This window comes from Scyliorhinus torazame, chromosome 14, assembly GCF_047496885.1.
Source record: "Scyliorhinus torazame isolate Kashiwa2021f chromosome 14, sScyTor2.1, whole genome shotgun sequence".
Taxonomy (NCBI): domain Eukaryota; kingdom Metazoa; phylum Chordata; class Chondrichthyes; order Carcharhiniformes; family Scyliorhinidae; genus Scyliorhinus; species Scyliorhinus torazame.
In genome coordinates, this window is record NC_092720.1 from 3842722 (window position 1) to 3867279 (window position 24558).

Genomic DNA, 24558 nt, shown 5'->3' on the forward strand with positions numbered 1-24558 from the left:
CGACCTGCTTCCCGTCATGGAATTATCTGTAAATACAACTTCATGTTGCACATGTACAGTGATGACACCCATCTCTACCTCATCACTGCCTCTCTCTCCATGGTCTCCAAATTATCAAACTGCTTATCCGACATCATGTGGTGAATGAGCAAAAATCCCTCCACTCAAGTATTGGGAGGACCATAACATCACCCAACATCTTCCGCGTTTCAGCTCATCTACTGCTGAAACCCTCAACCATTTCTTTGTTACTGTAGACTTGACTATTCCTTGGACTCTTGATTGAACTCCCATCTTCCATCACAAATAAGTTTGAGGTCATTCAAAACTTTGTGCCCTACATCCTTATCAAACCAAGTCCAGTCCACCCGCCACCCGTGTTCTCAGAGACCAACACTGGATCCCTGGTTACATAATGCACCAATTTTAAAATGTTTATAATTGTGCTGGATTCTCTGCACCCCGAGCTGAAATCGTGGCCGGAGCGGTGAATCCATTCCCCGCAAGGAATCGGGACCGATTCCCCGCTTCTCCGGCCCACTCAGACAGTACACCGAGCCGCGTCTCCCCTACCGGCAGCCAACGCTGGAGGCCTGGCCCCGCCATTCCCCGCCCCCGACCGGCCGAAGTTCCGACGGCGTGGACCTAACATGGTCCTGCCGGCCGGGATACTAGCGTGGCGGCTGCGGACTCAGCCCGCGGCTGCCCTGGTCAGGGGATGGCCGATCAGAGGGCAGGGGGGGGCCTGATATGCGGCCGGGCAATTTGTGGGCGGGCGATCCGGGTCGGGTGCACAGCCGATCGGGGGCACTATGTTTCGGGTCCAGCTCCGCGGTCTGAGTCCGCCATGGAGCACGGCGCAGCCGCTCGGGCCGTCGCCATGTGCATGCGCGCCCGCTGACCTGGAAGTGCGGGGGCCCGTATCCGCAGCTAAGGCTGTGAGCTTCCCGATGGGTCCCGGCTTGCCCCCTGCAGGGCGAGGAATAAGTGGCCCTCAGTCCAGAGTTTTTACAACGGCGTGGGAACATAGTCCCAAAAACAGAGAATCCAGCCCAATGGCCCTGTCCCTCCCAATCTCTGTAATCTCCTCGAAAACCCACAAGCCTTTGAGATGAGGGGAGGTGATGGCATAGTGGCAATGTAACTGGTCCAGTAACCAGGAGCCCAGGCTAATGCTGTGGGAACACGGGTTCAAATCCCACCTGGCAGGTGGTGGAATTAATACCTGGAACATAAAGTTATTGTCAGTAACAGTGACCATGAAACTGTTGCTCCAGAACTATCTGTGACCATAAAAAAGCTGTTCCAGTACAGCTACAACACTGGCATCTACCCGTGAATGTGAAAACTTGCCCAGATATGACCTCTGCACAAAAAGCAAATCCAAACCCACTAATTACCACCCCATTAATCTACTTTCGATTATCAGCAAACTGATCATCAAAGTGCTTACTCAGCAGCAGCCTGCTGGCTGCTGACTGGTGCTCAGTCCAAGGCTGTTCAGATCCTGATCTCATTACAGCTACAGAGACAGGAGAGTGACTGCTCTTGATAGCAGAGCAGCATTTACCCAAGTGTGGCATCAAGGAGCCCGAGATAAACTGGAGTCAGTTGGAATCAGGGGGAAACTCTCCGCTGGTTGGAGTCATACCCGGCACAAAGGAAGATGGTTGTGATGGTTGGAGGTCAATCATCTCAGCTCCGGGACATCACTGCAGGAGGTCCTCAGGGTAGTGTCCTCGGCCCCAACCATCTTCAGCTGCTTCATCAACGACCTCCCTTCCATCATAAGGTGAGAAGTGGGGATGTTTGTTGATGACTGCACAATGTTCAGCACCATTCGCGACTCCTCAGCTACTGAAGCAGTCCCTGTCCAAATGCAGCAAGACCTGGACAATATCCAGGCTTGAGCTGACAGGTGTAAAGCAACATTTGTGCCACACTAGTGCCAGGAAATGACCATCTCCCAAAAGAGAGAATCTAACCATCGCCCCTTGACATTCAATGACATTACCATCGCTGAATCCCCCACAATCCACATCCTGGGGTTACCTCAGACCAGAAACTGAACAGGACAAGCCATATAAATACTGTGGCAACAAGAGCAGGTCAGCTGATGGGAATTCTGTGGCGTGTAACTCACCTCCTGACTCCCCAAAGCCTGTCCACCATTTACAAGGCACAAGTCAGGAGTGTAATGAAATACTCTCCACTTGTCTGGATGAGTGCAGCTCCGAATACACATGAGATCCAGGACTATGCAGCACTTCTTTATTAGCATGCCACCTGCCATGTTAAATATTTATTCCCTCCACCACTGATGCATAGGGGCAGCCGTGTGTACCAGATGCCCTGCAGTAACTCAGCAACCCTACTTCGGCAGCACCTTCCAAACCCACGGCCACTACCATCTAGAAGGACAAGGGCAGCAGATACCTGGGAACCCCACCATCTGGGGTTCCTTTAAGAGCCCATGGTGTTCAGGGTAAGATTCTGGCATGGTTAGAGGATTGGCTGACTGGCAGAAGGCAGAAAGTGGGGATAAAGGGGTCTTTTTCAGGATGGCAGCCGGTGACTAGTGGTGTGCCTCAGGGGTCTGGGACCACAACTTTTCACAATATACATTAATGATCTGGAGGAAGGAACTGAAGGCACTGTTGCTAAGTTTGCAGATGATACAAAGATCTGTAGAGGTAGTATTGAGGAAGCAAGGGGGCTGCAGGAGGATTTGGGCAAGCTAGGAGAGTGGGCAAAGAAGTGGAATACAATGTGGAAAAGTGTGAGGTTATGCACTTTGGAAGGAGAAATGGAAGCATAGACTATTTTCTAAATGGGGAAATGCTTCGGAAATCAGAAGCACAAAGAGACTTGGGATTCCTTGTTTACGATTCTCTTAAGGTTAATGTGCAGGTTCAGTTGGCAGTTAGGAAGGCAAATGCAATATTAACATTCATGTCGAGAGGGCTAGAATACAAGACCAGGGATGTACTTCTGAGGCTGTATAAGGCTCTGGTCAGACCCCATTTGGAGTATTGTGAGCAGTTTTGGGCCCCGTATCTAAGGAAGGATGTGCTGGCCTTGGAAAGGGTCCAGAGGAGGTTCACAAGAATGGTCCCTGGAATGAAGAGCTTGTCGTATGAGGAACGGTTGAGGACTCTGGGTCTGTACTCGATGGAGTTTAGAAGGATATGGGGGGGATTTTATTGAAACTTACAGGATACTGCGAGGCCTGGATAGAGTGGACGTGGAGAGGATGTTTCCACTTGAGGAAAAACTAGAAGCAGAGGACACAATCTCAGACTAAAGGGACGATCCTTTAAAACAGCGATGAGGAGGAATTTCTTCAGCCAGCGTCTGGTGAATCTGTGGAACACTTTGCCACAGAAGGCTGTGGAGGCCAAATCACTGAGTGTCTTTAAGACAGAGATAGATAGGTTTTTGATCAATAAGGGGATCTGGGGTTATGAGGGGAAGGCAGGAGAATGGGGATGAGAAAAATATCAGCCATGATTGAATGGCGGAGCAGACTCGATGGGCCGAGTGGCCTAATTCTGCTCCGATGTCTTATGGTCTTATGGAGGTTTCCCTCCAAGTCACTCACCATCCCTCCCTAACAGCACTCTGGGTGTACCTACACCTCAGGTACTGCAGCAGTTCAAGAAGTCAGCTCCCCTGCCACCTTCTCAAATGCAATTAAGAATGGGCAGTAAATGCTGGTTCAACCTGCAACACCTTTGTATGAATAAATAAAAAATGGAAGTACCTCCCCACGTGTCTCTACATTCTGGCCTCTTGTGCATCGCTGATTTTAAGCTCTCCGCTATTGGTGACAGTACCTTCAGCTGGCAAAACCCTAAACTTTGGAACTCTCTACATTCTGCCTGCTTCTCTACCTAACATTCCTCCTTTAAGATGCTTTCCAAAATACCTCTTTGACGAAAGCTCTTGGCCATCAGCCTATTATCTGCCCATTAATCTCCCATCATTTGGCTGGGTGTCAAATTTTGTTTTTATTCTGCCCCCGGGAACGTTTTACTCCATGAAAGAATGTTTAGTGAGTGCAAGTTGTTGTCGTTTATGTTGTGTTATGTACTCTGGGATAACACAGGCTGCAACCGGCTGCAGCTTTAACCAAAAGATACTTCAGACCTTGAAGTTAGTTGAATCTGATTTATTGAACCAGTAGCACAGTTAGCACAGTTCTCATGAGTTCGACTCTCTGCTAACCTAAGTGTGGTTACTCTGTCTGACTGAACCAGACTAGCTCTTAGCCACGTGCTGGAGGTGTGATACTGTACATACCCCCTGACTCACTCTGTAGATGTTCATCAGTGGAAAGAGGTCGAGTGTGAGTGCCTCGTGCCTTTTATAGTCAGGTACCACCCCTGAGTGTCCTGCCTGCTCATTGGTCATGTCCTGGTGCGGGTGTGGGCTTGGGTAGGATGCTCTTTCCAAGAGCCGGTGCAGATTCGATGGGCCGAATGGCCTCCTTCTACACTGTAAATTCTATGATAATCTATGATTAATCTTGGACAAAGGTTCGGCACAACATCGTGGGCTGAAGGGCCTGTTCTGTGCTGTATTTTTCTATGTTCTATTCTAAAATCCCTCATACGTCAACCCTTTCACCCGCGGAATCAATCTGGTGACCCTCCTCTGAACTGCCTCCAATGCCACCACATCCTTCCCCAAATAAGGAGACCCAAACTGGACACAATACTCCAGATGTGGTCTCACACACACCCTATACAATTGCAACAACACTTCTCTACGTTTCTACTCCAATTCTTTTGCAATAACCGTTAACATTCCATTTGCCTTTGTAATTACACGCTGTACCTGCAAACCGGCTTTCTGCGATTCATGAACAAAGACGCCCAGATCCCTCTGCCCAGATTCGTTTTTCATAGAATTTACAGTGCAGAAGGAGGCCATTCGGCCCATCGAGTCTGCACCAGCTCTTGGAAAGAGCACCCCATCCAAAGTCAACACCTCCACCCCATCCCCATAACCCAGTAACCCCACCCAACACTAAGGGCAATTTTGGACACTAAGGGCAATTTATCATGGCCAATCCACCTAACCTGCACATCTTTGGACTGTGGGAGGAAACCGGAGCACCCGGAGGAAACCCACGCAGACACGGGGAGGATGTGCAGACTCCGCACAGACAGTGACCCAAGCCGGAATCGAACCTGGGACCCTGGAGCTGTGAAGCAATTGTGCTATCCACAATGCTACCGTGCTGCCCCCTGTTTTCCATTTGGATAATAATTTGCCTTGCTATTTTTTTGGCCAAATGGATAACCTCACACATGTCCACATTAAACTCCATCTGCCAGATTTTGGCCCAATCCCCTAGCCTATTTACATATGCGTCTGTAAAATCTTTATCTCCTCTTCACTGCCTGCTTTCTCACCTATTTTAGTATCATCCACAAATTTTGCTATGTTACACCCTGTCCCTGCTTGCAGACAATTTTTATAAAATGTAAACAGTTGGGGTCCGAGGTCTGACCTCTGAGGCACCTCGCTAGTTACAGTTCACCAGCCAGAGAAGGACCCATTTATCTCGATCCTCTGCTTTCTGTCAGTCAGCCAATCCTCAACCCAATCTAATACTCTACCCCCAAACCCCTGCGATCTCACCTTTTGGATCAGTCTTTTATGCGGCACCTTATCAAATGCCTTCTGGAAGTCTAGATATACCACATCCACAGGTTCCCCATTATCCACCTTGCTGGTTACGTTCTCAAAGACCTCAAGCAACTTTGTCAAGCGTGACTTACCCTTCATAAAACCGCGCTGACAATTGCGGATTGAGCTTTGTCTTTCCAAATGTTCAGTCATCTCCTCCTTAATGATTGATTCCAGCAACTTCCCCACCACCGAGGTCAAGCTAACCGGTCTGTAGTTTCCTACTTTTTGCCTCTCTCCCTTTTTGAATAGGAGTGTCCCATTAGTATGTTTCCAATCCACCGGGATCTTTCCAGAATCCAGGGAATTCTGAAATATCAAAACCAATACATCCACTATCTCTGCTGCCGGCTCCTTTAATACCCGAGGGTGCGAGCCATCGGGTCCCGGAGACTTATCTGCCTTTAGTCCCATCAGTTTATTCAATACCTTCAATACCGGAGAAAGAGCAGGAAGGCAGTGCAGGTGTCCCCTGCGGTCATCTCCCTCCAAAACAGGTATACCGTTTTGGATACTGTTGGGGGAGATGACTCATCAGGGTAGTAGCCAGGCTCATGGCACCATAGCTGGCTCTGCTGTACAGAAGGGCGGGAAAAAGACTGGCAGGGCTATAGTCATAGGGGATTCAATCGTAAGGGGAGTAGACAGGCGTTTCTGTGGTCGAAAACGAGACTCCCGAATGGTATGTTGCCTCCCGGGTGCATGGGTCAGGGATGTCTCAGATCGGCTGCAGGACATACTGAAGGGGGAGGGTGAACAGCCAGTTGTCGTGGTGCATATAGACACCAACGATATAGGTAGAAAATGGGATGAGGTCCTACAATCAGAATTTAGGGAGTTAGCAGACGAGTTAAAAAGTAGGACCTCAAAGGTAATAATCTCAGGATTGCTACCAGTGCCACGAGACAGTCAGAATAGAAATTCAAGAATAGTCAGAATGAATACGTGGCTTGACAGATGGTGCAGGAGGGAGGGGTTCAGATTTTTGGGACATTGGAACCGGTTCTGGGGGCGGTGGGACCATTACAAATCGGATGGTCTACACCTGGGCAGGACTGGAACCAATGTCCGAGGGGATGTTTTTGCTAACACTGTTGGGGAGGTTTTAAACTAATGTGGCAGGGGGGTGGGAACCAGATTAGGAAGTTAGAGGTCAGTAAAGAGGCAGCAACTAAAGCCAGTAAGGTACTAGATAATAAACTCAATGTGACTAAGGGGAAGAGTAGACTGGGAAGAGATGATGAACGCAAAGGGACAGGTCGTCTGAGGTGAATTTGTTTCAATGCGAGAAGTGTAGCAGGTAAGGCAGATGAACTTAGGTCTTGGATTAGTACCTGGGAATATGACATTATTGGTATTACGGAGACTTGGTTGAGGGAAGGGCAAGACTTGCAACTAAATATCCCAGGGTCTCGATGCTTCAGGAGGGATGGAGAGGGAGGTAAAAGGGGTGGAGGAGTTGCATTACTGGTCAGAGATGATTTCACAGCTATGATTAAGGAGGGCACGATGGAGGATTCGAGCACTGAGGCAATATGGGTAGAGCTAAGCAATAGGAGGGGTGCAGTAACATTGATGGGACTTTAATGCAGGCCTCCCAAAAGCGAGCGTGAAGTAGAGGTACAAATATGTAGACAGATTATAGAAAAATGTAGGAGCAATGGGGTGGTCGTGATGGGAGATTTTAACTTCCCCAACATTGAATGAGACTCATGTAGTGTTGGAGGCATAGATGGAGCAGAATTTGTAAGGAGCATCCAGGAGAGTTTTTAGAGCAGTATGTAAATAGTCCAACTCGGGAAGGGGCCATACTGGACCTGGTATTGGGGAATGATCCCGGTCAGGTGGTTGAAGTTTCAGTCGGTGATTACTTTGGGAATGGCGATCACAATTCCGTAAGTTTTAGAATACTCATGGACAAAGACGAGAGTGGTCCTAAAGGAAGAGTGCTAAATTGGGGAAAGGCCAAGTATAACAAAATTCGGCAGGAGCTAGGGAATGTGGATTGGGAGCAGCTGTTTAAGGGTAAATCCACATTTGAAATGTGGGAGTCTTTTAAGGAAAGGTTGATTAGAGTGCAGGACAGACATGTCCCTGTGAAATGAGAGATAGAAATGGCAAGATTAGGGAACCATGGGTGACGGGTGGAATTGTGAGACTAGCTAAGATGAAAAAGGAAGCATACATAAGATCGAGGCGACTTAAATCTGATGAATCTTTGGAGGAATATCGGGAAAGTAGGACAAATCTCAAACGCGCAATGAAGAGGGCTAAAAGGGGTCATGAAATATCTTTGGCTAACAGGGTTAAGGAAAATCCCAAAGCCTTTTATTCATATATAAGGAGCAAGAGGGTAACTAGAGAAAGGATTGGCCCACTCAAAGACAAAAGAGGGAATTTATGCGTGGAGTCAGAGGAAATGGGTGAGATTCTTAATGAGTACTTTGCATCGGTATTCACCAAGGAGAGGGACATGACGGATGTTGAGGCTAAGGATGGATGTTTAAATACTCTAGGTCAAGTCGGCATAAGGAAGGGGGAAGTTTTGGGTATTATAAAAGGCATTAAGGTGGACAGGTCCCCAGGTCCGGATGGGATCTATCCCATGTTACTGAGGGAAGCGAGGGAAGAAATAGCTGGGGCCTTAACAGATATCTTTGCAGCATCCTTGAGCACGGGTGAGGTGCTGGAGGACTGGAGAATTGCTAATGTTGTCCCTTTGTTTAAGAAGGGTAGCAGGGATAATCCAGGGAATTATAGACCTGTGAGCTTGACGTCAGTGGTAGGCAAACTATTGGAGAAGATACTGAGGGATAGGATCTATTCACATTTGGAAGAAAATAGACTTATCAGTGATAGGCAGCATGGTTTTGTGCAGGGAAGGTCATGTCTTACAAACCTAATAGAATTCTTTGAGGAAGTGACAAAGTTAATTGATGAGGGAAGGGCTGTAGATGTCATATACATGAACTTCAGTAAGGCGTTTCCCATGGCAGGTTGATGGAAAAAGTGAAGTCGTATGGGGTTCAGGGTGTACTAGCTAGATGGATAAAGAACTGGCTGGGCAACAGGAGACAGAGAGTAGTGGTGGAAGGGAGTGTCTCAAAATGGAGAAAGGTGACTAGTGGTGTTCCACAGGGATCCGTGCTCGGACCACTGTTGTTTGTGATATACATAAATGATCTGGACGAAGGTATAGGTGGCCTGATTAGCAAGTTTGCAGATGATACTAAGATTGGTGGAGTTGCAGATAGCGAGGAGGACTGTCAGAGAATACAGCAAAATATAAATAGATTGGAGAGTTGGGCAGAGAAATGGCAGATGGAGTTCAATCCAGGCAAATGCGAGGTGATGCATTTTGGAAGATCTAATTCAAGAGCGGACTATACGGTCAATGGAAGAGTCCTGGGAAAAATTGATGCACAGAGAGATCTGGGAGTTCAGGTCCACTGTACCCTGAAGGTGGCAACGCAGGTCGATAGAGTGGTCAAGAAGGCATCCACCATGCTTGCCTTCATCGGACGGGGTATTGAATACAAGAGTCGGCAGGTCATGTTACAGTTGTATAGGACTTTGGTTAGGCCACATTTGGAATACTGCGTGCAGTTCTGGCCGCCACATTACCAGAAGGATGTGGATGCTTTAGAGATGGTGCAGAGGAGGTTCACCAGGATGTTGCCTGGTATGGAGGGTGCTAGCTATGAAGAAAGGTTGAGTAGATTAGGATTGTTTTCGTTGGAAAGACGGAGGTTGAGGGGGGACCTGATTGAGTCTTCAAAATTATGCGAGGTATGGACAGGGTGGATAGCAACAAGCTTTTTCAAAGAGTGGGGGTGTCAATTACAAGGGGTCACGATTTCAAGGTGAGACGGGGAAAGTTTAAGGGAGATGTGCGTGGAAGTTTTTTTACGCAGAGGGTGGTGGGTGCCTGGAACGCTTTGCCAGCGGAGGTGGTAGAGGCAGGCACAATAGCATCATTTAAGATGCATCTAGACAGATATATGAACGGGCGGGGAACAGAGGGAAGTAGATCCTTGGAAAATAGGCGACAGGTTTAGATAAAGGATCTGGATCGGCGCAGGCTGGGAGGGCCGAAGGGCCTGTTCCTGTGCTGTAATTTTCCCTGTTCTTTGTTGTTCGAGTGATGATTATGGCACCAGGTTCCTCGGCATTAACTGTAGTTTATGGAAATTCTTTATTAGCTTCTAATGTGAAGACAGAGGCACAATATTTGTTCAGTGCCTCCGCCACCTCTGCTTTCCCCAATATTACCTCACCATTATCATCCTCTTAAGAGCTGACATGTACTTTTGCTACTCTCTTCGTCTTTATATACTTTGTTCATGTTTTCTGCAATATTTGTTTTCTGGTATAATTTTGTGAGCACAATGGCGCTGTGCCAGTGCTCCCTCGCACCGTCTCTCTCGAACACTTCTCTCCAAAACATCCAGATATCACGTGGTTCCATTTCCACTGCTCTATTTGCCCTGGCAGCTTTCTCTAAAGCTCATCCCCCACTTAGATGAGATGGTGTCACACTCTTGCGTCCCTTTTAACTCCGGTTCACCCCTGTTTTAACCTTTGCCCACTAGGATTTGAACTCTTTAACCTGAGCATCGAATTGCCCCAATCAATTTTATTAGCTCCCTTTAGGGTCCTGAAAACTTCAGTCAGATTAGGTTGAAGTCTGTCCTCTCTCAGTAAAAACACTCCCAGCTTCCAATATAAACGTCAACCAACTGCAGGATTGCAAAATCTCCCAACTCCCCTCACATTTCTCAGCTCTGCAAAGCCAAGAATAACAATTTTACCCAAGACCCTTATGTAACATTCCCCCAAATACTTTTGTTTAAATGCTGAGCCCATCAAGTGTAGTAAAGTGTGTGCTAAACTTCGCTTCAGGAGCTGCGTTTCATTTCTACAGGCCTTTTATGGATTAAAATGCAGTCAAATCGGGTTGGGAGTTTGTTGTCACATAGAGCATACAGTGCAGAAGGAGGCCATTCGCCCCATCGAGTCTGCACCGACCCACTTAAGCCCTCACTTCCACCCTACCCCCCTAACCCAATAACCCCTCCTCATCATTTTGGACACTAAGGGCAAATTAACGTGGCCAATCCACCTAACACACGTCTTTGGACTGTGGGAGGAAACCGGAGCACCCGGAGGAAACCCACGCAGACACGGGGAGAACGTGCAGACGCCGCACAGACAGTGACCCAATCCGGGAATCGCACCTGGGTCCCTGGCGCTGTGAGGCCGCGGTGCTAACCACTGTGCTACTGTGCTGCCCTGTCACAAAGCCACAGTACTAACCACTGTGCTACTGTACTGCCCTGTCACAAAGCTATGCATTAATCCAGCTGCTGTAAAATTAGTCATTCTCAGGCTGTGGGCATCACTGGCCCGGCCACCAATTGTCGCCAATCCGTAGTTGCTGAGAAAGTGGTGGTGAGCTGCCTTCCTGAACCGCTGACAGTTGGTGAGTGGGCAGTTAAGAGTTGGTACGGGACTGGAGTCACATACAGGCCCTGCCTGGGTAAGGAAGGGAGATTTCGTTCCCTAAAGGACATTGGTGAACCAGATGAGCATTTGTCACAATATCATAGCTCCATTTTCACTTTACTGACATTAATCATCACTAAATTCAACTGATAGCAGATTGAATGGCAGTTTATAGTTGAGAGATTCAACAGCAGTGTTGTCCTCTGTGGATGACTACCTGAAACCGACACTGACAATTCCAACGTTCCGAGATCTCTGCGATATATTCAGGTTATTCCAGGATTTTTAAAAGTGTTTGTGGAAAGGCTTTCTTGACCTGGGGATGATTGACTTTTGATTCCAAACCTTTCAGAAACATTTTATTCTTCATTGATTAGATCAGGGATTATTTGTGTATATCTTTGTTTCTATTGTGCACATTCTTGTGTATATACTTGTGTATATTGTGCACATTCTTGTATATATTGTGCACATTCTTGTGTATATACTTGTGTATATTGTGCACATTCTTGTATATATTGTGCACATTCTTGTGTATATTGTGCACATTCTTGTGTATATTGTGCACATTCTTGTGTATATCCTTGTATATATTGAGCACATTCTTGTGTATATATTGTTAAATTGTGTACATTCTTGTGCATATACTTGTGTATATTGTGCACATTCTTGTATATATTGTGCACAGTCTTGTGTATATTATGCACATTCTTGTATATATTGTGCACATTCTTGTGTATATTGTGCACATTCTTGTGTATATTGTGCACATTCTTGTATATATTGTGCACATTCTTGTGTATATTGAGCACATTCTTGTGTATATTGTGCACAGTCTTGTATATATTGAGCACATTCTTGTGTATATTGTGCACATTCTTGAGTATATTGTGCACATTCTTGTGTATATTGTGCACATTCTTGTGTATATACTTGTTAAATTGTGCACATTCTTGTGCATATACTTGTATATATTGTGCACATTCTTGTATATATTGTGCACATTCTTGTGTATATTGTGCACATTCTTGTGTATATCCTTGTATATATTGAGCACATTCTTGTGTATATTGTACACAGTCTTGTATATATTGAGCACATTCTTGTGTATATTGTGCACATTCTTGAGTATATTGTGCACATTCTTGTGTATATACTTATATATATTGAGCACATTCTTGTGTATATTGTGCACATTCTTGTGTATATTGTGCACAGTCTTGTATATATTGAGCACATTCTTGTGTATATTGTGCACATTCTTGAGTATATTGTGCACATTCTTGTGCGTATACTTGTATATATTGAGCACATTCTTGTGTATATTGTGCACAGTCTTGTATATATTGAGCACATTCTTGTGTATATTGTGCACATTCTTGAGTATATTGTGCACATTCTTGTGTATATACTTATGTATATTGTGCACATTCTTGTGTATATTGTGCACATTCTTGTGTATATTGTGCACATTCTTGTATATATTGTGCACATTCTTGTGTATATTTTGCATATTCTTGTGTATACACTCAATGAACCAACAATGACCAGGAATCAGGGAGTGGAGAGTTTAGCAGGGTTCCTGAGAGCTGGAATCTGTTCCTGATATAATAATCAGTGGGATAATATTGCTGAAAACGGGTGTTGTGTTAATCTCATGTGCCTGTTTGAAAATCTGGATTTTGCGTACAATTTTAATCCATGTTGCTGGGAAACATAATTTGAACTTTGCTGAGTTGCCTGAAATCGACCCCAGCAGGTTTAACAGTCAGTGCTGATTTGGTCCAATGTTCTTGGGTTGTTTATCTGGCCGTTCCATCCACTCTCACTGAAGGTGTGGATGTGTTGTGTGGTACACATTGGCAGGTTCCAGTAGGAGAGGTGTGCTGTGCCTGCAGGAGAGATGTCTCCCTCACCCTCCTCGCTCTCTCTCTTTCACTCTCTCGCTCTGTCTCTCTCTTTTTCACTCTCTCTCTCGCTCTCTCTGTCCACCCCAATGCAGCTCTCCCTGGTATCTTGTCCTCCCATTCCTCCTGCAGACCGATGATCATGACCAACGACCCCTTTCCCCTGGTGACAGCTGGAGTCCTCAGGACCTTTCAGAATACATGTTGACTGCGTGTTGCCGAAGACTTTATCAAGTCTTGTCTAAGGAGAGATATACTGACAATGGAGGCAGCCCCGAGAAGGTTCAATAGGGTGATCCTGGACAGGGAGGGATTTTCTATTGAGGAGAGATTGAGCAGTTTGGGCTTGTACGCAGTGGAGTTTGGAAGAATGAGAGGCGCACTTATTGAAACATTTCAGATTCTCAGGGGGCTTGACAGGGTAAATGCTGTGAGTCTGGGACCAGAGGGCAGAATCTCAGAGTGAGGGGTCACCCATTTCACACAGAGATAAGGAGCAATTTCTTCCCCCAGAGGGCAGTGAATCTGTGGAATTCCTTACCACAGAGAGCTGTCGAGGCTGGGTCAAAGAACAAAGAACAAAGAAAAGTACAGCCCGGGAACAGGCCCTTCGGCCCTCCAAACCTGTGCCGACCATGCTGCCGTCTAAACTAAAATCTTCTACACTTCCTGGGTCCGTATCCCTCTATTCCCATCCAATTCGTATATTTGTCAAGATGCCCCTTAAATGTCACTCTCGTCCCTGCTTCCCCCACCTCCTCCGGCAGCGAGTTCCAGGCACCCACTACCCTCTGTGTAAAAAAACTTACCTCGTACATCTCCTATAAACCTTGCCCCTCGCACCTTAAACCTATGCCCCCTAGTAATTGACCCCTCTGCCCTGGGAAAATGTCTCTGACTATCCACTCTGTCTATGTCCCCATCATATTATAGACCTCTGTCAGGTCGCCCCTCAACCTCCGTCGTTCCAGTGAGAACAAATCGAGTTTATTCAACCTCTCCTCATAGCTAATGCCCTCCATACCAGGCAACATCCTGGTAAATCTCTTCTGCACCCTCTCTAAAGCCTTAAGTATGTTCAAATCAGCCATGATCTCGTTGAATGGCGGAACAGACTCGATGGGCTGAATGGGCTACTTCTGCTCCTATGTCTTATGATCTATGTCTCTCAGAGAGGCTCCCAATAGGTTAAAACAGTCCACTTCATAACCTCCACCAGCACCCCAAGAAAATAGTGAAAGGTGAGATATCTTTCGGAAATTCCTCAGCAGTTACTAATTTATTCCCGATCAATTGATCACCTTTGGAGATGACATTAGGACAGGCATTAGCCACTGAAATGCCCTGCAACATCCTTAATGAGCACCAGCAGATAATCTAAATGCGAATCCACCCCTGACCACTTGTCTGGACACTGATTATTTGGCTTCAGCCCTTGAGCAAGATAGTGGGCGGAATTTGTCCAATCCGCTCACAACGGGTTTGGTGCAAGGCAGGAGCAGAAAGCCAAAAGATTGGAAAACCATCAGCGTAGAATTAGGTTGCACTTCGCCCAATGGCAGGTCGGTCACCCGCTGGCTGGTGGCATCAACACCATTTGTACCTCATGAGAACTTATCAAGACAGCTGCCAGCCGATGTCCCGTCGGGCTTTTCAATCCCGTGTCACAGCTGTGGGAAATCCGCGTCAATGTCAAACCCGATTTCTGGGGGGTAATGTGCACAATAGGGTCCTCAATCGAGAAGGGACTTCGAGGTGAGCGCAGTGAAGTTTTCTGCCACAGTGCCGGAACCTTCAAAGCCGTCAGCTGAGGGTGGCCGGACGATTCAGCTGGCAGCCCACCCGGAGGGTCGGAGGGGAAATTTCCTGTGCAAACCAGGATTTCCACTTCTTAAAATTGAACCAATGGGGATAATTACGTCGCTGGACAAGCCTGGGAGTTTGACGTTTTTAACATGAAAATAGACAGAATCATGAAACCCAGTGTCAATACCCAAGATTGCCAAGCAGTTTACCCTCCGTAACATAATTAACAACAACTGCATTTATATTGTGTATTATTCATTCTTGGGATATGAGCAAGCCTTTCATGTACTGACATTTCCTAAAGTGTTTCACAAGAGCAATTACCAAACAAAAATTGAGAGAAGACCAGAAAGGAGACCATACTATCGTCCCAATGGTGTGACTTTTAATCTTTGTCCAAAATGGACAATCCATTGGTCAGAATGTAACTGTCCAGTCAGTGCAGTATTGGAACAAAATGCAAATCTGGATTTTGAAGTAAAAATTATCATTTATCAAGGCAGCACGGTAGCATTGTGGATAGCACAATTGCTTCACTGCTCCAGGGTCAAACAAACAAAGAACAAAGAACAAAGAAATGTACAGCACAGGAACAGGCCCTTCGGCCCTCCAAGCCCGTGCCGACCATACTGCCCGACTAAACTACAATCTTCTACACTTCCTGGGTCCGTATCCTTCTATTCCCATCCTATTCATATATTTGTCAAGATGCCCCTTAAATGTCCCAATCGTCCCTGCTTCCACTACCTCCTCCGGTAGTGAGTTCCAGGCACCCACTACCCTCTGCGTAAAAAACTTGCCTCGTACATCTACTCTAAACCTTGCCCCTCTCACCTTAAACCTATGCCCCCTAGTAATTGACCCCTCTACCCTGGGGAAAAGCCTCTGACTATCCACTCTGTCTATGCCCCTCATAATTTTGTATACCTCTATCAGGTCGCCCCTCAACCTCCTTCGTTCCAGTGAGAACAAACCGAGTTTATTCAATCGCTCCTCATAGCTTATGCCCTCCATACCAGGCAACATTCTGGTAAATCTCTTCTGCACCCTCTCTAAAGCCTCCACATCCTTCTGGTAGTGTGGCGACCAGAATTGAACACTATACTCCAAGTGTGGCCTAACTAAGGTTCTATACAGCTGCAACATGACTTGCCAATTCTTATACTCAATGCCCTGGCCAATGAAGGCAAGCATGCCGTAAGCATTCTTGACTACCTTCTCCACCTGTGTTGCCCCTTTCAATGACCTGTGGACCTGTACTCCTAGATCTCTTTGACTTTCAATACTCTTGAGGGTTCTACCATTCACTGTATATTCCCTACCTGCATTAGCCCTTCCAAAATGCATTACCTCACATTTGTCCGGATTAAACTCCATCTGCCATCTCTCCGCCCAAGTCTCCAGACAATCTAAATCCTGCTGTATCCTCAGACAGTCCTCATCACTATCCGCAATTCCACCAACCTTTGTGTCGTCTGCAAACTTACTAATCAGACCAGTTACATTTTCCTCCAAATCATTTATATATACTACAAAGAGCAAAGGTCCCAGCACTGATCCCTGTGGAACACCACTGGTCACAGCCCTCCAATTAGAAAAGCATCCCTCCATTGCTACCCTCTGCCTTCTATGGCCTAGCCAGTTCTGTATCCACCTTGCCAGTTCACCCCTGATCCCGTGTGACTTCACCTTTTGTACTAGTCTACCATGAGGGACCTTGTCAAAGGCCTTACTGAAGTCCATATAGACAACATCTACTGCCCTACCTGCATCAATCATCTTAGTGACCTCCTCGAAAAACTCTATCAAGTTAGTGAGACACGACCTCCCCTTCACAAAACCGTGCTGCCTCTCACTAATACGTCCATTTGCTTCCAAATGGGAGTAGATCCTGTCTCGAAGAATTCTCTCCAGTAATTTCCCTACCACTGGAGTAAGGCTCACCGGCCTGTAGTTCCCGGGATTATCCTTGCTACCCTTCTTAAACAGAGGAACAACATTGGCTATTCTCCAGTCCTCCGGGACATCCCCTGAAGACAGCGAGGATCCAAATATTTCTGTCAAGGCCTCAGCAATTTCCTCTCCAGCCTCCTTCAGTATTCTGGGGTAGATCCCATCAGGCCCTGGGGACTTATCTACCTTAATATTTTTTAAGACACCCAACACCTCGTCTTTTTGGATCACAATGTGACCCAGGCTATCTACACCCCCTTCTCCAGACTCAACATCTACCAATTCCTTCTCTTTGGTGAATACTGATGCAAAGTATTCATTTAGTACCTCGCCCATTTCCTCTGGCTCCACACATAGATTCCCAGGTTCGATTCCGGCCTGGGTCACTGTCTGTGCGGAGTCTGCACATCCTCCCCGTGTCTGCGTGGGTTTCCTCCGGATGCTCCGGTTTCCTCCCACAGTCCAAAGATGTGCAGGTTAGGTGGTTTGGCCGTGATAAATTGCCCTTAGTGTTCAAAATTGCCCTTGGTGTTTGGTGGGGTTACTGGGTTATGGGGATAGGGTGGAGGTGTTGACCTTGGGTAGGGTGCTCTTTCCAAGAGCCGGTGCAGACTCGATGGGCCGAATGGCCTCCTTCTGCACTGTAAATTCTATGATATGAAAGAACGAATTCTAATTTCTTTAGCATCCTTCAAAAGCTCAGCACGTCCGAAAGCAGTTAGAACCAATTAAGTATTTTTGAAGTGTGGTCTTTGTTTTTATGAGAAAATGTGACGGCCAATTTGAGCACAGCAAGCTCCCACAAACAGGAGTTGAGGGGTGGGCAATAATCTGGGGGGGTACTAATTATAGAAGGAAGTGTAATTGGGGAGTGGGCCGCAATCAGGGATATGTGATGTACTTGGTGGGGTGGGGTGTAATGAGCAGAGTGGGTTGCAATCTGGGGGGTGGTCTGTAAATGACAGGGCTATAATTGAAGGAGTGAATTGTATTGATGGTGAGACCACTGTTTTGTATTCTTTGTTTAGTCCCATCAATTTCTCCCCATTGGATTGGATTGGATTGGATTTGTTTATTGTCACGTGTACCGAGGTACAGTGAAAAGTATTTTTCTGCAAGCAGCTCAACAGATCATTAAGTACATGAGAAGAAAAGGGAATAAAAGAAAATACATAATAGGGCAACACAACATATACAATGTAACTACATAAGCACTGGCATCGGGTGAAGCATACAGGGTGTAGTGTTAATGAAATCAGTCCATAAGAGGGTCATTTAGGAGTCTGGTAACAGAGGGGAAGAAGCTGTTTTTGAATCTGTTCGTGCGTGTTCTCAGACTTCTGTATCTCCTGCCCGATGGAAGAAGTTGGAAGAGTGAGTAAGCCGGGTGGGAGGGATCTTTGATTATACTGCCCGCTTTCCCCAGGCAGCGGGAGGTGTAGATGGAGTCAATGGATGGGAGGCAGGTTCGTGTGATGGACTGGGCGGTGTTCACGACTCTCTGAAGTTTCTTGCGGTCCTGGACCGAGCAGTTGCCATTCCAAGCTGTGATACAGCCCGATAGGGTGCTTTCTATGGTGCATCTGTAAACGTTGGTCAGGGTTAATGTGGACATGCCAAATTTCCTTAGTTTCCTGAGGAAGTATAGGCGCTGTTGTGCTTTCTTGGTGGTAGCATCGACGTGGGTGGACCAGGACAGATTTTTGGAGATGTGCACCCCTAGGAATTTGAAACTGCTAACCATCTCCACCACCAATTGCAATTAAAGCTGAAACTCACTGGTTTAAACGCATTACAGTGCTCCGGTTTCCTCCTACAAGTAATTTGAACATTCCTAATTCTCCCTCTGTGTACCCGAACTGGCACCGGAATGTGGCGACTAGGGGATTTTCACAGTAACTTCATTGCAGTGTTAATGTAAGCCTACTTGTGACAATAAAGATTATTATTATTGTCCCAAACAATCTGTGGGTTTACTCCAGCTGTGAATAGTTTATTGGGGGTTTGGAGGGGGGCAGGAGAGAGAGCAAAGGGTCAGTTTTCAGTTTCACTGTTTGACACTGAAACGCACGCTCTCTCTCTCTATTAGAAACATATGGACTCGTTACCTCAGAAGAGATTCCTTGGAGTGACTCCAGATCCTTGTTTACATAGCATCAATTCCACAAACATCCAGATTCTGATGCCCCACAGAGTGAGAGGGAGTTGCTGAAATCTGTGGTGTGCTTAAAGCTAAAGGTTACCACAACATTAGCCTATCGAATTTAACAATGTGCTGCCCTGCTGAAAGGTCACAATGATGGTGGCGAGGATGAGATCTGAACCAAGCTCTACAATTCGGACAGTAAGATGCCACAGTGAGATCAATCAGACTGGGTATACCAGTGGGAGGTAACTGACCATTTGCAGAGGAACACAAACACTGAGCAATTGAGGCTCCAAAATAATTTTGGCAGCGAGCCAGGTTTGTGCAGTAAAAAGCCCCAGCGCCTGCCAACAGAAATAATCGACTTTCACCCGAACTGGAGTAGGGAGACCGTTCATCACAAATCTTAAACTGTGCTTCAGCTTTCTGATTAGCTGTCTCTCTGCTGACCATATCAACAGGAAGAGACCATTCCCCGCTCAAGCTGTTCCGCAGTCAGTTAGATCACTGCTGACCTGTATCTTAAACCCATTTACTCACCTCTGCTCCATATTCCTGGAACCTTTGCCCAATTATATTTTTCCAATTAAGGGGCAATTTAGCGTGGCCAATGCACCTACCCTGCACATCTTTGGGTTGTGGGGGTGAGATCCAAGCAGACACGGGGAGAATGTGCAAACTCCACACGGACAGTGACCCGGGGCCGGGATCGAACCTCGTGAATCTATAGTCGCCACATTCTGGCGCCTGATCGGGTACACAGAGGGAGAATTCAGAATGTCCAATTCACCTAACAGCACATCTTTCGGGACTTGTAGAAGGAAACCGGAGCACCCGGAGGAAACCCACGCAGACACGGGGAGAACGTGCAGGCTCCGCACAGACAGTGACCCAAGCCGGGAATCGAACCTGGGACCCTGGAGCTGTCAATCTACAGTGCTACTTGTAAAGATTATTATTATTAGGTATCTTTTATGAAAAAACAAACTTTAATTTAAACCACATTAATAGCAAAAAAACTTTCCAAGTATCAGTTAAACAGTTCTTAAATAAAAGGAAAAACTTTGACTTACTATCTATACCTGCTACTAACTCAGTTAAGCAACCCAATAGATTGGATTGGATTTGTTTATTGTCACGTGTACCGAGGCACTCTGTCTGATTGATCTCACTGCGGCATCTTACTGTCCAAATTGCAGAGCTTGGTTCAGATCTCATCCTCGCCACCATCATTGTGACCTTTCTGCAGCAGGGCAGGACCTTGTTCTGTGTACAGTTCAGACAGATCATTCCATACATGGAAAAAAAAAGTAGGACATACATAAAAACACAATGTGCAGACATAGTCACAGGCATTGGGTGCAGCATATGTCACTTAAAGGTAAAGTTAACACAACAGGTTTACTCTATGTAGATATAGGCCAGGATTCTCCGCGCCGAAACGACACGGCACCTGTTGGGGGCCGTTGAAAGAGGCCCTCGCGGCCGACTGGCGGAGTTCCCACCAGCGTGGTTCACGTATGATTCCACCCGGCGGGAGCTCGACGTCACGGCTGCGATGGCCATCCTGGTGGGGGGACGGGCGGATCCGTCTCCGGGGGGGGGGGGGGGGGCGTCCACAACGGGTCAGGCCGCTATCGGGGGCCCCTGATCGGCGGGCTGGCCTCTCTAGCTGGGGGCCTCCTTTCCTACGCGGCGGCCCCTGTAGTTCTGCGCCATGTTGCATCGGGGCCGGCGCATTGAAGGAGGCCACTGCACGTGTACGGATTAGCGCCGGCGCCAGTGCGTATGCGCAGATCCCGCGGCGCCCAGTTCGCACCGGGATCGGCAGCTGGAGCGGCGCGAACCACTCCAGCGTCGTGCTGGCCCCCTTTAGGGGCCGTAATTAATCCTGGCAGCGGCCTATTCATGCCGTCGTAAAACGCAACGGCCTTTACAATGGTGTGGGCACTCTGCCGCGGGATTAGAGAATCCCGCCCAGAATATTTGGGGTATTAACAGCAGGGGTATTGGGTGTTTGGGGTATTAGCAGGGGTATTGGGTGTTTGGGGTATTAGCAGGGGTATAGGGTGTTTGGGGTATTAGCAGGGGTATAGGGTGTTTGGGGTATTAGCAGGGGTATAGGGTGTTTGGGGTATTAGCAGGGGTATAGGGTGTTTGGGGTATAAGCAGGGGTATAGGGTGTTTGGGGTATTAGCAGGGGTATAGGGTGTTTGGGGTATTAGCAGGGGTATAGGGTGTTTGGGGTATTAGCAGGGGTATAGGGTGTTTGGGGTATTAGCAGGGGTATAGGGTGTTTGGGGTATTAGCAGGGGTATAGGGTGTTTGGGGTATTAGCAGGGGTATAGGGTGTTTGGGGTATTAGCAGGGGTATAGGGTGTTTGGGGTATTAGCAGGGGTATAGGGTGTTTGGGGTATTAGCAGGAGTATAGGGTGTTTGGGGTATTAGCAGGGGTATAGGGTGTTTGGGGTATTAGCAGGGGTATAGGGTGTTTGGGGTATTAGCAGGGGTATAGGGTGTTTGGGGTATTAACAAGGGTATAGGGTGTTTGGGGTATTAGCAGGGGTATAGGGTGTTTGGGGTATTAGCAGGGGTATAGGGTGTTTGGGGTATTAGCAGGGGTATAGGGTGTTTGGGGTATTAGCAGGGGTATAGGGTGTTTGGGGTATTAACAGCAGGGGTATAGGGTGTGGTGATTTGTGATTGGACGGGTAGCTAAGCAACTGGAGATTCATAAAGTGCTGATTTGGAGATTTGTTTTTGATCTGAAATCTGAGGGAGTTGCAATCAATTCTGTTTGCTGAGTATCGGTGCAATTCTGCCCAAACCCTCCCGTTTCGCTTTGTGCCGATGAAGCCGCTCCCCGGGTCTGTCAGCAGAGTTCGAGCAGCCTTGCGTGTTGTTGCTGCACTCACTGACCTGCAGTCGTCATTGACTGAGCTTGTATCTTTAGGAGTGGTTTTATGTAAACCCAAAGGGATGCTGCATACTTTCCAGTAATGACGTCTTATTATTATAATTGTGACATTTCTTACTGTTTCTGGCCAATTCCACATCTGATGTGACTGAGTCAGGATTTCACCCAACTTTCTTCTGGTAGCAGAATAGAAAATTAGACTTGGAGGTGTCAGGAAGAGAAGGGCAGTTCCATTCTCCCATCTCCCCCCGCACTGAGAGTACAGATAACTTTACTCAAGCTGCAGATTGCAATGGGATAAAGGCGCTGCCTACAGGCAGTCTGACACAGGAGCTGTGCCGGATACAATTGTGCACTTTCAACACAAACTTGTTAACCCATACGTGGCAAAACAACGTGAAACATCAGGATCATTGCAAGGCTCTATCTCTCACCCAGGATCCCTAGGGGCGGCACAGTGGCATAGCGGCTAGCACTGATACAAAGAACAAAGAAAAGTACAGCACAGGTACAGGCCCTTCGGCCCTCCAAGCCTGCGTCAACCATGTTGCCCGTCGAAACTAAAGTCTTCCACACTTCCAGGGTCCGTATCCCTCTATTCCCATCCTATTCATGGATTTGTCAAGATGCCCCTTAAATGTCACTATCGTCCCTGCTTCCACTACCTCCCCCGGTAGCGAGTTCCAGGTACCCACTACCCTCTGTGTAAAAAACCTGCCTCGTACATCTCCTCTAAACCTTGTCCTTAAACCAATGCCCCCGAGTAATTGACCCCTCTACCCTGGGGAAAAGCCTCTGACTATCCACTCTGTTTATGCCCCTCATAATTTTGTAGACCTCTATCAGGTCGCCCCTCAACCTCCGTCGTTCCAGTGAGAACAAACCGAGTTTATTCACAGAGTAATCTCTTTTTTGCTGACCGTCTTGCGCCTGTATCTGGAATCTTTACTGGGCCCTCTGTAGATTCACAGGAGCTGGAACTCTGTCTAGTGATGTAAAGTCCAGATTTAAACCGGGTGCTCTCGACCGGGTGAACAGAACCGTCACACATCATCAGCTCAAACTCTTCAAACCTGCACTGGGCTCCTCGGCTAATGGTCTCCAGAATGTGGGCGCGGCACGTTTCCCGTCGGTTTACCCGATGCTGGAGGCCGTTCAGATTAATGCACTAGAACTGCACAACCCCCCCCCCCCCCCCCACCTCTTTCCTGTTCAGCAGTTGTGGGATTTGATCAGTTTGAAAGAAAGAGGGCGGGGTTCTCCGACCACCCCCGCCGGGTCGAAGAATCCTCGGGGGCGGCGGCGTGAATCCCGCCCCACTGCTCCGACGCCAGCTGCCGTATTCTCCGGGGGCAGGGATCACGCCGCGCCGGTCACGGGCCTGTGCCGTGGGGGCACTTCTTCCTTCCGCGCCGGTCCGTCGGGCTCCGCCATGGCCGGCGCGGAGAAGACACTCCCCTGCGCATGTAGTTGTGAAGTGTAGTCACTCTTGCAATGAATAAACCGAGTTTATTCAACCGCTCCTCATAGCTAATGCCCTCCATACCAGGCAACATCCTGGTAAATCTCTTCTGCACCCTCTCTAAACCCTCCACATCCTTCTGGTAGTGTGGCGACCAGGATTGAACACTATACTCCAAGTGTGGCCTAACTAAGGTTCAATACAGCTGCAACACACGGTAGCATTGTGGATAGCACAATTGCTTCACAGCTCCAGGGTCCCAGGTTCGATTCCGGCTTGGGTCACTGTCTGTGCGGAGTCTGCACGTCCTCCCCGTGTCTGCGTGGGTTTCCTCTGGGTGCTCCGGTTTCCTCCCACAGTCCAAGGATGTGCAGGTTAGGTGGATTGGCCATGATAAATTGCCCTTTGTGTCCAAAATTGCTCTTAGTGTTGGGTGGGGTTACTGGGTTATGGGGATAGGGTGGAGGTGTTGACCTTGGGTAGGGTGCTCTTTCCAAGAGCCGGTGCAGACTCGATGGGCCAAGTGGCCTCCTTCTGCACTGTAAATTCTATGATAATCTATGAAACATGACTTGCTAATTTTTATATCCCGAACCCAGGTCACTGTCTGCGTGATGTTTGCACATTCCCCCCGTGTCTGCGTGGTGTTTTCACATTCCCCCCGTGCCTGCGTGGTGTTTGCACATTCCCCCCATGCCTGCGTGTGTTTGCACATTCCCCCCCGTGCCTGCGTGGTGTTTGCACATTCCCCCCGTGCCTGCGTGTGTTTGCACATTCCCCCCGTGCCTGCGTGGTGTTTGCACATTCCCCCCGTGTCTGCGTGTGTTTGCACATTCCCCCCCCGTGTCTGCGTGTGTTTCCACATTCCCCCCGTGTCTGCGTGGTGTTTCCACATTCCCCCCGTGCCTGCGTGTGTTTGCACATTCCCCCCGTGTCTGCGTGTGTTTGCACATTCCCCCCGTGTTTGCGTGGTGTTTGCACATTCCCCCCGTGCCTGCGTGGTGTTTGCACATTCCCCCCGTGTCTGCGTGTGTTTGCACATTCCCCCCCGTGTCTGCGTGGTGTTTGCACATTCCCCCCGTGTCTGCGTGGTGTTTGCACATTCCCCCCGTGCCTGCGTGGTGTTTGCACATTCGCCCCGTGCCTGCGTGGGTCTAAACTCAA

At 47.8% G+C, this 24558-nt stretch overlaps 1 protein-coding gene across 5 annotated transcripts in view; it reads left to right on the plus strand.

Moving 5' to 3' along the window:
* lpp (LIM domain containing preferred translocation partner in lipoma) overlaps positions 1 to 24558 on the plus strand; it is a 672742-nt gene that overhangs the window by 598693 nt on the left and 49491 nt on the right. The gene's annotated exons all lie outside the window — the stretch shown is intronic.